Source organism: Cydia splendana, chromosome 12 (genome assembly GCF_910591565.1).
Source record: "Cydia splendana chromosome 12, ilCydSple1.2, whole genome shotgun sequence".
In the NCBI taxonomy this organism is placed as follows: domain Eukaryota; kingdom Metazoa; phylum Arthropoda; class Insecta; order Lepidoptera; family Tortricidae; genus Cydia; species Cydia splendana.
In genome coordinates, this window is record NC_085971.1 from 5,610,188 (window position 1) to 5,621,317 (window position 11,130).

Genomic DNA, 11,130 nt, shown 5'->3' on the forward strand with positions numbered 1-11,130 from the left:
GTCCACCAAATGTGTATGTGTGTGCATCTTGTAGGAAACGACTTTTAAATGAATCACCTCCAGTGCCTCCAGTAGCTAATGAAAACGTTGTGCAATGCAGTCAAACATCGAGTGAATTTTCGCACAACAACCAAGATGAACCTTTTATTCCTGAAGACAAATTCAAACATAATTCCACTCAAACTGATACAAACATAGAAAGTGAAGAAATTTTACAGCAATTAAAGGAGAAATTTAATGATCCGTCGACGTCTATTTCCATGAAAACTATGATTTTGACAGTAGCACCAAAATCGTGGACAGAGAATAAACTAGCGGAAGAGTTTGGAACATCTAGGCGACAGGCAAGAAAAGCAAAACTACTTGTAGACAAGTTCGGTATATTTTCGTCTCCCAACCCGCGTGGTAGCAGCCGTAAACTGTCAGCTGAGGTCGAAAATATGGTAAAATGTTTTTATCTCCGAGAAGACATTTTGGTGCTACTGTCAAAATCATAGTTTTCATGGAAATAGACGTCGACGGATCATTAAATTTCTCCTTTAATTGCTGTAAAATTTCTTCACTTTCTATGTTTGTATCAGTTTGAGTGGAATTATGTTTGAATTTGTCTTCAGGAATAAAAGGTTCATCTTGGTTGTTCTGCGAAAATTCACTCGATGTTTGACTGCATTGCACAACGTTTTCATTAGCTACTGGAGGCACTGGAGGTGATTCATTTAAAAGTCGTTTCCTACAAGATGCACACACATACACATTTGGTGGACAGCCCCACTTTTGCACTAAGCACATAGAAACTTTTCTTAAATTTTTAGTCTTTCGATGATTTACTAAACGATACGGATTATTACATCGATATCCGTACGGGGCCATAATTAAATTGTTAAGTGTCGTAAAATGTGCACAATTCACAGCAAGGTCACAGTAACAACTAAAACAATAACGGAAAATCAAAATGGCGTGGCGTCATACTGCCATCTCTTTCTTGCATACGTAACTAGTTCTTCTCACTGCTAAAAGATGGCAGACATCTTAACTTCATATATCGCCTAACAGCTGCTATATACCAGTACGGTACGTCGCACTCAGGGCGACACGTATGTACATTTATTGACCTATTGTCTTAACCAATGGAGATCCCATTCTACAACTTCTAGTGTATTTTGTACATACTTAGGGCTATATTTTGAGATGAAAAAAAAAAAAAAAAAACTGGTCAAAGTTTTCGAAAAATGGTTTCGAAAAGTTTACTTCCGGTTTTAACCATTATTTATTTTTTATTTTTCAAAATTGATTTCTTCGCTGAAAAGATCATTAACAATTCTATACAAAACGCTTGGTTTAATAATAAGTTATATATTTTAATTATTCGATATTCGAGTTTCAAAAAATCGGAATTTCAATTACGGTAATTATTGAAAACCTCATAATTTTTAAAATAAACGTCATATATAAAAAATATTTGGCGTCCGGTTTTATACCTACTAGAAGAAGAACTAAACCAAATATAAACAAATTCGGGAACCTCACTTTTTTTTTCCTGTCCGCTTCATATGAAATGCCCCTATGGTCTTGAATACGTCTTCATGCCTAATAAAGCAATTTAGATAGTGAATACTCATTTCTGGACAACTGTTAGTAAGATGACTAACAGCCTAACAGGGTAAGTACCTATGTAGCCATGTTTAGATGAACACGGGTAGTATGTAATTGAGAGGGACCTCTTATAAGCTTATAACCATAGCGAAAGAATTTATCTATTTTTAGTTTTATATCTTAATTAAGTAAAACCCCTTTACTTTCATATCGAATTTCACGACAGTAAAAAATTAATCGTCTTTTGTTGATAGGATAGAACATAAGTTAACTAATCAGTGAGGCTTATACAATTTTATGAATAAGGTTACCTATCCCCTATTTTAATAAACGCCAAACGTTATTCGTCAAAACTTTTCAAAGTATACTAATATTCGAACAAACTTTATTATGTTTGTCAAATAAACCAAATAAAAAAATTAGTATAAAGTGACCCGGTGAGGTGGCCCATCGGTAAATAATTGGGTACCTATATGTGCATACACAAACCGTTACAAAACTATTAATCAAATTTACGTGTATCTATTACCCATCCGTCATAATGCTAATTATTGAGCTATTAATGGTTCCAATCACGTAGTGGAATTTATTAATATCATTAACAAAACCCTTTGATGAAAACCCACGCTATTTGACGTCTATTTACAATATCATTAATATTAATTTAAAATCGTAAACAGAAGAGAATCCACGCGAGCAAGTCAAGCAAGCAGCAAGTTAGAAATAGATTCAGTAAAGCTACGTTTACAATGAAACGGTTAAAGAGGTCTAACTGGTGCACAATTCTATTGAAGAAGATATAATTATATAGGTACCTACTCAGTTTTCATATCTACGGAAATGTCCTGAAATCAAACTGTGCTGTCTGTGCTCATCCAGCGGTTGAGCAAGTCAACAATTTCCATAATTGTTTCGCTTTGAAATTTGTGGATTTCCATTGGCTATTGAAGTGTTACTTTAACCATTTTCGAATTTACTGTGCCAATTCTAAATTTATGCGGATTTCGTTATAAAAAAGTAGCCATTAGCACATCAATATGAAGAGCGTCATAACGTTGCCTCAATGCTAAATCAATGGTGACGCTGCAATAAACTTTATAAAATGTTGCACCGGTGTATACACAGCTTTAGACGACAAGTGTGCGCGCATGTGTCAGGTGTAGCAGATTATGTCGCACGCGCAGGTCGCGCGCCGCGCCGCGCGCGCGCCGCCGGCCGCCGCCGGGGGCCGGGATTGTCCCCCGTACCTGCGGCGCGACCTCGCGCGCTTAATTGTTTGTTATGATACCGCGCTAAGGTAAAACGTCATATATCCTTGTCTCATAGAAACATAGGGTTTATGTTGTAACAAGGCAGTGCTGTATGTAAGTATGGGTATCACCTGACGCACAGCCGTCCCCAAAATGACGGCGAATGACCGCCGCACACGGTGGGGCGCGAATAGTCTCCACGAGAGGTATGCGGAAGAGACCCCTTACACCCTCCCCCAAGGAAGGGTGTCGAAAGAAACCCACGACGACAACGACGTACGGGTATTGAAATTGATAAGAATGCGCGGTAATAATGCTGTCAAAAGATAATTCAGCTTTAATTACCTTTTGTAACTGTTCAACTCTTTTCTAGTTATAGTCTAATAAGTTTGTTAAGAAATTTATGTGTTTTTTTCGCGTAACTTTTATTTGGCAAAGCCTGTAACATATGTTTTGAATTCTTTTATTTTAACCTCCGGCTATATATCACAAGTTGAAGGACAAACAAAAGACCCATAACAAAGTAACAAAATGCTTATGTTATGTTAAGTAGGCTATTGGCAGCATCTTAATTCTTATCTATTTTCTATATATTACGAGAAAAAAAACCTCTTAGCATCGGGCAAACCAGAAGCGGCGGTCAAACCGGTCCACTTGGGATTTAATCGCTGCAATACGTATCGTAATCGTATGTCTAATCGTCGCGGGCCAAAGAACAAGGCAGTCTACATAGTTGTAAACACAAGATATAAAATACTAACATGAAATACAAAAAGTATAAATGTAATACAAAAAGTATAAGATACATACAGAAAATTTGTTATGCAGACAAATACTTGTTGCAACGCGCGGATGTTGCTATTAACCGACGTGTGGTCCAGGGAATACTGGATGTTACCAGACCATGAACAAAACCACCATTGAAATGTATGGATCAGGTCATGGTATAATAATATACTCCGCCTGGTACTCCATTCCGAGATTCGCGTATGACCTAACTGACACGCGCCTACGTCATCATGCTGTTTACAGGTTCTCAAACTTTGAAATGTGGGAGAATTTTAACCAACGGTGAAAATTATTTTAACGGCATTAATTTTAAGTTATTCATGTAGAAACATAGTAAAATAAAACAAATCTAATGTATTAAATTAAACTTTATTTATCTATACAAGACAAACGTTTAAAAAACTAATTCACAGTTACACATTAATTACCAAGCTTACGACGTGAAAAGTTTGGAAAACACTGCGACTGCTGACACTGAGCGAGAAGGAAATAACAATTAACACGCGTTCGACAAGGATGACGGTCAGGGCATAAAGTTATCTAGATCCGAATTGTCAAATGTGCCCAGCGCTATCCTGTGTTGCCAGTAGTATAAACAGAATTACCCGAAAGTCTGAAATTTCTTTCGTGAATCGGAAGATATTGCTAACGAGTAATTAAAAATAACGTGTTATTGTAAAATTTAAGCTAAAATACATATAAATGAAAATTATAAAATTATAAAGAAATATTTTAACTTATTAACCATAGGTATAATGTACCCATGTAACATGTTATGTTGAAATAAAGTGGCAATGTTATTGTGACGTAATCGCGTGTCACTCTGGGAATGGAAGACCATGTTTTATTAGACCATGGATCAGGTTAAAGCTGTAGTGGCTCACGAATGTGCAAGGAAGACAGCCAACAGAGAAGAATGGTGGCGGGTTGTGAAGCTCGTCACCAGTCGCGAACGCTAATGACCAGGCTCCAAGTCCATGTTGACCACTCTGTCAAGACAGAAACGGCAAAATAGAAGACCAGTGAAATTGAAGTATATGAGTTAAAGTGGGTGGAGATGATCTAAAGGCCAAGTGCACTGAACTAAGGTGCTCTTTCCTTGTGTAGGTGCGTATAGCTAGCTAAGCCTTAACCTATACCAGTGTGGAAAAACAAGTCGGGCCCTGGAGGGAAACTACCTTAAATCCTTGAGTTGGCTCATTTTATTTAAAGGAGACATTCCTTTATTTTTAAAAAGAAACATAACTGCATTCAAATATTTTCTAAAACTCGCTTGTCGCCCGGGACTGAACCGACTAAAAATTCCAAAAAATAAACACTCGCAATTTTATTCTACTATTTAGTCGATGCAGTTAATGTTAATGATAACATTTCTCCAAGAAACAATTAGGTCTTACACTCGTCTGTCGTACAAAATATCCATAAAATCTAATATTTAATACTCTTTTTTCGGCAAGCCAAATTGAAGAAAAAAAGAAAAACCTTTGAATAAACTGCATTCAAAGGTTTTTCTTTTTTTCTTCTGTTTCTTTTTAAAAATAAAGGAATGTCTCCATTAAGTAAAATGAGCCAACTTAAGGATTTAAGGTAGTTTCCCTCCAGGGGGGCGATTTTTGAATTTCGATCGCTTGATTTTTGAAATACGAGCGATAGAAATTTTCAATTCTATTATTTAGTAGAATTTAAATGCCTAGTAGTGGAGATATTATTGAACGAAATACACGAAATCGAGCGGTCGAATATCAAGAATCGGCCCCCTGGACCCGACTTATTTTTCCACCCATAAAAGCAACCATATATGATCATCAAAATATACTTAGTGACCTACCTTAACTCTTATATTTTTAAAAACCCAAGTGGCTTCCTCAATAACTTGCTGTTGCATATTTGTACCTTATAGAACTGCCTTTACATTGTAATTTGTAATGTGATGAATTTACCGATTACCGAAGAATTCCTGCCCTGCTAAACCAGTTCTGAGGATGTTGTTTGCTGACCTTCGGACCTGTACCTTTTAACTACTTGGGTAGGTTATTAGGTACCTACAGATTATTTTAATCGCTTACCGGGGCGATCAAACGAACCAGTTTAAATTGGCCCGAGGCGATCAATTGATGCAATTGTCAATCACGCGTGGTCACAATCACGATTGACCTTGGACATACTTACTTACTTGGCTGGCGTAATGACCCAAAATGAGTCTTGCCCTCCAACGCAAGAGCACGCCACTTTGCTCGGTCCAAAGCGGTATCACGCCAGCATTCGCCGACGCCGAGCTCTCGGAGATCTGCCTCCACTCTATCTGCCCAACGATATTTAGGATGACCAACAGGACTTTGGACATATTATATATATTAAAACTGGTCACTCACATGTAGAAAATTGCTTAACAATTTTTTTTTACTGTGTTGAAACCCCGTTGGGTTTCAACTAGGTTTCAACACAGTAAAAAATGTTTGTTCTCAAAAGTCAAACACAGTCAAAAGTTGGAATGCCAACGATTTTCCCTATTTACGTAATTGAAAGCGATTGACAATCTGCCCGATTCGAACTTTAAGATACGTCTATTAATAAGTAGATCTAGAAACGGTATGGATTAGATGTGTCAGTGTCAAAAGTGACGTTTTTATTTGAAGAAATGTCACATTTGGCACTGACATATCTAATCCATATCGTTTCTAGATCTATTAATTGACGTATCTTAAAGTTCGAATCGGGCCGACTAATAGATCAGTAGTTTGTTTTGGAGAGCCAAAGCAAACTATTGATCGTTTCGCTATGCTATTGAAAATCGTTTCGTATTGTTTCGTTTTTGTCTACCTTCAATTAGGCAGGGCTAAAGGAAAAGATAAAGGACCTAAAACATTGACACGTCGATTGAAAGTGCATCAATCGTACTTCAATCAGGATTTTCTTATATGCTTTATAATGACAGCCGCATTCATGCATAATGTGTGCATTCAATTTTTCAGATCGCTGTATGTACATCTCATTGGCTGGATCGTATGGGCGACGCCTACGCGTTGTTGTTACGACTCTCGAGGTCAATTTAAATTCGTTAGAACAAGAACTCGATTTGTATTCCTACGCGGAATATATGGGGAATACAAGTACATATTCATACTCGGGGCTCGCCCCGAGCTAATGTTATTAAATGACCCAGTACCTACTTGTCTTGTCTATTAATAAAATCTCGTGTCCAGTGTTGTAAGGTAATTTCGCAGGCATTTAAATATGGTAATACTCATTCACGAGGTAACAACGGTGACTAATCATTTACTAGTGCCATTAAATTTACTACATAGGTAATACCTATTACTTCTGCAAGTTAGTTGCTAAATAGGTACGAAACTGACAAATATGCACTGAACAATTTTTATCTTTTATTATAATTAAAACGTAAATTAAGAGTTCCGCCTATATTAGGGCATTTGGGTAAGTCCAGGTAAATCTGTGGGCGAAGATACAAAGTTAGTCAATGATATTTCATAATTGCTTTTACCATCCTCCAAAACGAGGTATCTACCTCATACCATGTCTAATACTAAAACAAGATATTTTATTTAGGTAAACATTAACAACACTTATCTCATTGTTTTCATATTTTTCTCGCTACCTATAGCTTTTTTATATATGTACCTATCTATGTATATAGCTGAAAAGTAATGCGAATATGATATAAGTATCTAGTTAGTATATCGAACGTTGATACACATCGGAATTAGCAGATCACCCCAACGTTTGCCTGTCGATCAGCTGAATATAGTTTTGGATAGTCTCAATATTATGACTATCCAAAACTATAACAGTAGGTACCTATTATGTGTTTTAAGGCGTGATGGTTCTTTCCATTTCCATCTGTACATACCCAACAGGTTAGGCACTGGAAATAAAAATGATTTAATTAGTTTAAATCTAGGCCTGATGCTAAAGAGCCTCCCGGACATGTTCATTAGTGGCCTAATCGGCACGCGCAAGTTATATGACGTTGATACTTCGACGTTCTTTCTCTCGCGTAACTTTGTAAGTGAGGAGAAGTACAGCCGTGCCGGTATTTGACGTCACCACCCGCATGCCCTGCACAGGGCCAGAGGTCGTTGCCCGGGGATCCCCGTTGATGCAACGAAAGTGCATGTTTACTCTGTTTGTTTAGGATGGCAGAGCTAAGAAAGTATTCATTTATTGCTTTACAGATACCTGCGTATGCATACTTGTCTTTTACTTAAGCACAGAAATTCTCTTATAGCGTACCTACTACAGGAATTTTAAGTAATTGAAACCGTTTCTTCTGTCTTCATCTTCAACACAGCAGTGAATCTCTGAATTGGCTATTTCTGATTACTGAAGCAATGAATCACAGGCCTTGTAATTTCCATCAGGTGACACTTTAGGGTCAATTAAGATTATGTGTGTATCGGAAAAAATCTGTAGTCCCCATGTGGGTCCGTGCGTCATACAAAGTGATAGTGGCGAAGTGTTGCAATGTTTGACGTTAATCCGTCGCGGATGCAGTTGCAACTGGGTCGTGGATTGCTAACATCGTGTTTGATTTTGTACAGTCAAGGTTACCTACGTGCATAGATTTTTACGTATTAGCAAAACTTTTAAGAATTCAAGTTTTGACTGACAGTTAACGTTTATTTATACTTACCTAATAATAACACGCATATTTCTGACTCATAGCCAAACTTAAGCAAACGTCCGTGAACTTTTCTCTCGAAGCTTCGACCTCCGGCAAGAATTACAAGAACCGTTATGACGTGCGATGCTGCAATTGTTGCGTACGCGAACCAGACGGATGTCCGCTCAGCCTAGTTATTCAAGAAAAATTATACACCACTGTGTCATCCCTAATATAACATGGCCCCGAGGTTCGTAACAACTAAACGTAGCTTGGGTGAACCGTTATACTGGTCCTTCCTATACGAGGACGTGGTCGGTAAAATATGTTAATAGCGGAGGAGCACGTGCTTGCACCACTCTCACCGAGCTTTTCACTTGGAATTATTTCACCACGATAACGTAACATTGCTCAGACTTTAATAACGGGGTTTTAATGACAACCCATTGTTTTGTTGCACTTTTTGTTACCGTTTAAAGTGTCTGTGGTTTACCTGCGTTATCCAATATTTCTCATTCACATTCATTAAGACTGTCGACTGTCTTTTTAAGTATATTCCGTTATCTTTTGTTTAACAAAAAATTTATCACTTACACATTACGGACTGGCTTTGTTGTTCCTATTTCTATCGAGAAAGTCGTATAATTAGGTAGTTCACAACAACTATTCTGAAAATACCGCTTTACATAACTGTTTACAAAAAAAACTCCCTGGCATAGTCAGTCGGGGCAAGCCACTTTCCCTTTCCGTACCTACTGGGAGTGGTCACGATGGGACTAGACTAGGCACAGTTGATTCATAGGTGCACATGCTCCATATATGCATTTGATTGAAATAGGTACCTATAAGGTAATTAAGAACAAATAAATACTCGGAGTAATTAACAATGGAGCCGCCATTAACAGGCGTTCCCCTCTGTCGAAAAAAGGCGGCCAATGGTCAACCACATGTCAACCATATGTATGGATTGACGTTTATCTGACATGACGTTACTTACCTATACATTTGATGTGCCCCTCCCCCGCAAAAAACGGCAGACTATATATTTTGTTCCGAAAATTTTAGACATGGCGTCTCCGTTGGTTATATCCTCTAAGAATAAATAAGGTTAAACCCGGAGTTACCATAGTTACAAGTACAATTTGACACCGGGTTAACGGTTTAACCGCTAAATCCCCGGGTTAGTGGGATGGTGCAAGTGGCGCTTAGTGGAAAGTCAATTTAAATTTGTAGCAAGTAATGATCTTATGATATTTATTGGCGACCAAACGCATCGCGATGGCGTCGACGACCTGCGCCGCCCAGACGCGGTCAAGGTCGCGCAAGAGCGATTACATTACAGCATTACATCTTACGGTGAAAACATCGTATAATGAAAATCACACTGTACGTGTTTTTTAACCAATACTTTACATCGTACTTACTCTACTGAGAGCCTACTTACAGACTTCATTACTTTTAAAATAGACCGACCAGACCACAAACTTAAGGAGGCGACCGACATGTCATTTTCTATCACAGCTGATCGGTGATCACGTGGTGCTTTCCATAGAAAACGAAGCGCCGGAAGTACCGGCCCGGCCTCGGCCCGGTCTAGCGTGAGTCATCCTTTAACGTTCCTTCTTTAACTATTTATTTTTTTCAAAATAATGAAGTGAATAGATCCGCCATACTCTAAGTGTGTTCCGCGGAACCCTAGGGTTCCGCGACACCCCTGCAGGGGTTCCGCAAGAATTTAGAACACTATGCTTTAGTCGCCTCGAAAAATTTTACTATGCAAAAAACACACTTCTAAAAACTATTCTTTTATTGTAGGGTTCCATCAAGTATTTCGCTTTCCAAAAGGGTTCCGTCAAAAAAAAAGATTGAGAACCGCTGGAATAGATAATCATGCTCGTAAAGTTTGTCATCAATTCCTCAGATAATATGAGTTAAATAGATAATGTTGTTTTAGATTCTCACTCGATGTATGTACATATCTACAATCTACTTTGCAGACAACATGCAAACAACAATTTTCTGATCACTTTGTTTTGAAATTGTTGACATTTAATAAATATGTTTAGGTACAACATTTGATGATGCGCGGAACAAGTTTGTTAACATTATTAAAAATGTAAAAAATATTAAATTAAATCTGAAATAATTAATAATATACCCAACCAGTTTCTGTTGTTTTGGTAGTACGACGACCTCTTCTGTTAATTGTAACGGTTCTAATATTCGTTTTTTTAATCATTGGTACATATTGCGCCTTAAGCCCGCAGACAGGTTATTACGTGATTTACCTATTATCAAATCAAATCAAAACAAATTACAACGAAGGCCCATGCACAATGTTTTCTTTTTAGTTTCTTACTTGCAATTTTTCGGCTGTTGCCCTTTTATGGCGAATTGGCGACATTGCCAAGATAGTAAGCCACATAATGACTCCATTGAAATCATCTGCTCCAATGTTGGATCCAACACTAAAGTTGCCTTTTATTTAGAACCGCCACCAGCAGATGTCAGTCTTAAGCCAGTCTCGGCAGTGGATTGGCCTACCGCAAAATAAACGAGGTGAAATGCACTTGTTACCCCCTTATTCATAAACGCGCACAAACCTCAATAACTAATACACGTTTGTCCTTATCTGTCATTTTGACTTATGTATTTGTAAGAAATGGATAAAACATAATTTAACTAAATCAGGCCCGTAAAGTTTTATGAATAAGGGGGTTAGTAGATAGAACGCGGAAGTACCTACCTAGATGAACACATGAACAGTCTTCATTGTAATTAAAACATATGGACATCTACTTCAATTATCATTAAAAAGTATGCGGTTGCGGGCTCCCTACCCTAAGAAAAGGTATATTAACATATTACAACACTGTG